Here is a 3,100-nt window from a genome sequence, read left to right on the forward strand (position 1 = left end):
AAAATTTCACTAATTTAAATCAAAATTTTTGTGTTAAAATTGTTAGAAGTTGTATTTAGAACATAGTTAAAAGCTAAGAACACACAACCCGTGAGACTTGAGCCTAATGACATGGTTACATTATTTAACCATAAATATTATTCTTGTGTGTTTGCTTCTCTATGATTGTAATCTTTATTTTGTTCCATCCTATATGTCCAATGTTTAATGTGTTATATGCATGTATATGATTGAGGCCATTAATTATTTTAGCTCACTTATCCCAAAATAGCCTACCCTTCCATTTACCTTTGTTAGCCACTTTGAGCATTTTAAATTCCATTTGTTCTATATTTTACCACATTACTAGCGTTAAGTAGAAAAATAATTAAATATCCCAATTGAATCTTTGGTTAGCTTAAGATAGAAATTGTGTGTCAATTGAGTATGGGAAGATTGTGGGAACATGGGTTAATAAGGGAATATGTCATGATAAAATAATGGGAATTTGGGTACCTACTCATGTGAAACTAGAAAAATAGAAAATCCATGTGCATTGATAATGTTAAGTTTATTTTATTTTAAAAAAAATTATTATTCAAGTAATTAAGTAATTAAATAAGGGGACAAAATTACCCCAATGCTAAGTTAAGTTAATAAAAGGATCAATGCATATGTGATAAAAATTAAAAGAAAAGTTAATACATGAGTATGTAATGCAAAAGTGAAAATTTTGGGTAGCTAGGCATGAATTTAAAGTATATAGAGAATGTGTATAGGTGAAGAGCTTAGGTTAATTAAAGATTCAATTTATAGCTCACTTAGCCATATATATACCCTCACCATTACCTTGGCCCCATTACAACCCTAAAAAGACCTCATGATGTTTGCATTAGTACATTAAATACTTGTTGATTGGTTAGGTGAAGAACAAGGTTTAGAAAGCATGATTAGAGAAGAGTAGAGTGATTACCCTATACACTAGAGAGACTAGAGTGCATATACACCACCAGTAAGGGTTCAATGCTTAATTCTATGTTCCCTGCTTTCATGAGCTGTCTTCTTACAAGTTTACTTGTCTTTACTGTATAGTTTGAATTAGTGAAGTTTGAGTTATTTTCGTCTTGAGGAACTTATTTATTTTAACCAAGTAGACAGAATCATATAGTTACATTCATCTACATAGGTTGCATTGCATTGCATGAGTCTTACTTTTTTCTACTCATTTATTTTATCTCCTTAAGCTAAGCATGAGGACATGCTAATGTTTAAGTGTGGGGAGGTTGATAAACCATTATTTTATGGTTTATTTTGTGTTTAATTGAATGGTTTCATCAAGTCTTCACCCACTTATTCATACTTATTGCATGATTTTATAACTCCTTCCTAATATTGTTTTATGATTGAAAACTTGCTTCCTAAAGACCTTTAATTAGTATATTTTAATTCTCCTTTATACCATTCGATGCCGTGATCCATATGTTAAGTGTTTCAGGTTTCATAGGGCAAGAATGGCTTAGAAAATGGAGAGGAAGCTTGCAAAAATGGAAGGAACACAAGAAACTAAGGAGATGACCAGCGAACACTGACGTGAGCGCGTGCCTCACGTGAACGCGCGGAATGGAGAAAATCACAGCGACGTGAGCGCGTGCCTGATGCGAACGCGTGAATTGGAGTCTGCACAAATGACGCAAATGCGTGGACGACAATGGCGCGTGACAAGGAAAATCGCTGAATGACGCGAACGCGTGGACGACGCGTACGCGTGACCTGCGCGATCTGCAGAAATAACAGAAAATACTGGGGGCAATTTCGGGCTGCGTTTTAACCCAGTTTTCGGTCCAGAAACATAGAATAAGGCCAGGGAACATGCAGAGACTCAAGACACATCTTAGACAACACACATATTCACATTAGGATAGTTTTTAGGTTGCTAGATCTGAATTTAGAATGGATTACTTTCCCTCTAGGTTCACTTTACATTCATTGTTCATGCTTTTGGATATTGAAGAGTCATTACCTCCGTTGAAGACATTATTCTAGTTTGTTTACTTTGTCCCTTACTCTTCCATATCATTATTTATTTTATTTAGAATTCTAATTGGATTATTTTCATGAATTGTTAGTGAAGAGGATTACTTTTACTTTTAATAAATTTTCAATCTCTATTTTATTTTAATTAATTTATTATGTCTTCTTATATTTTTCTGAGTATTATATTAATGTCAATGGAGTAGATTTCCCAAACTTGACATGGGGGTTGATTAAAAGGAGACACTTGAGTTGGAAGGCTTAAGTGTTGGTTAAATTGGAAATTGTTGGCTAGTTTTGTATTTACTAACGCTAGACCTTCCCAAGGGAGAGGACTAGGATTTGCGAATAAAGATTAGCTCAATCACTTGACTTTTCTTTATTTCGTAAGGGTTAACTAAGTGAAAACAACAACCTTTTTGTTACTACACTTAAGAGATCCCAATAAGGATAGAACTTCCAATTAATAATTTCCCCAGTCAAGGCCTTTTTATATTAATAATAATTCTTAGTTTTATTGCTTTCATTTATAATTATTGCTCATTATCCAAACTCAAACTCTTTTGGAAAATTCCTGATTAATAAGTTAGCACCCTTTCCTGCAACTCGTTGGGAGACGACCTAGGACTCATACTCCCAGTATTTTTATTTCTAAATTTTGTGACAACTTTTCTAAATTGACAAGGCAGATCTTAGCTGGTTAAGAACTATACTTTCAACGCATTCTTGATGAGCGGATAATTTATACGCTTTTTGGCATTGTTTTTAGTATGTTTTTAGTAGGATCTAGTTACTTTTAGGGATGTTTTCATTAGTTTTTATGTTAAATTCACATTTCTGGACTTTACTATGAGTTTGTGTGTTTTTCTGTGATTTCAGGTATTTTCTGGCTGAAATTGAGGGACTTGAGCAGAAATCAGATTCAGAGGTTGAAGAAGGACTGCTGATGCTGTTGGAATCTGACCTCCCTGCACTCAAAGTAGATTTTCTGGAGCTACAGAACTCGAAATGGCGCGCTTCTAATTGCGTTGGAACGTAGACATCCAGGGCTTTCCAGCAATATATAATAGTCCATACTTTGGCCAAGAAT

Source organism: Arachis ipaensis, chromosome B7 (genome assembly GCF_059453495.1).
Source record: "Arachis ipaensis isolate K30076 ecotype BB chromosome B7, ASM5945349v1, whole genome shotgun sequence".
NCBI classification, from domain to species: Eukaryota; Viridiplantae; Streptophyta; class Magnoliopsida; order Fabales; family Fabaceae; genus Arachis; species Arachis ipaensis.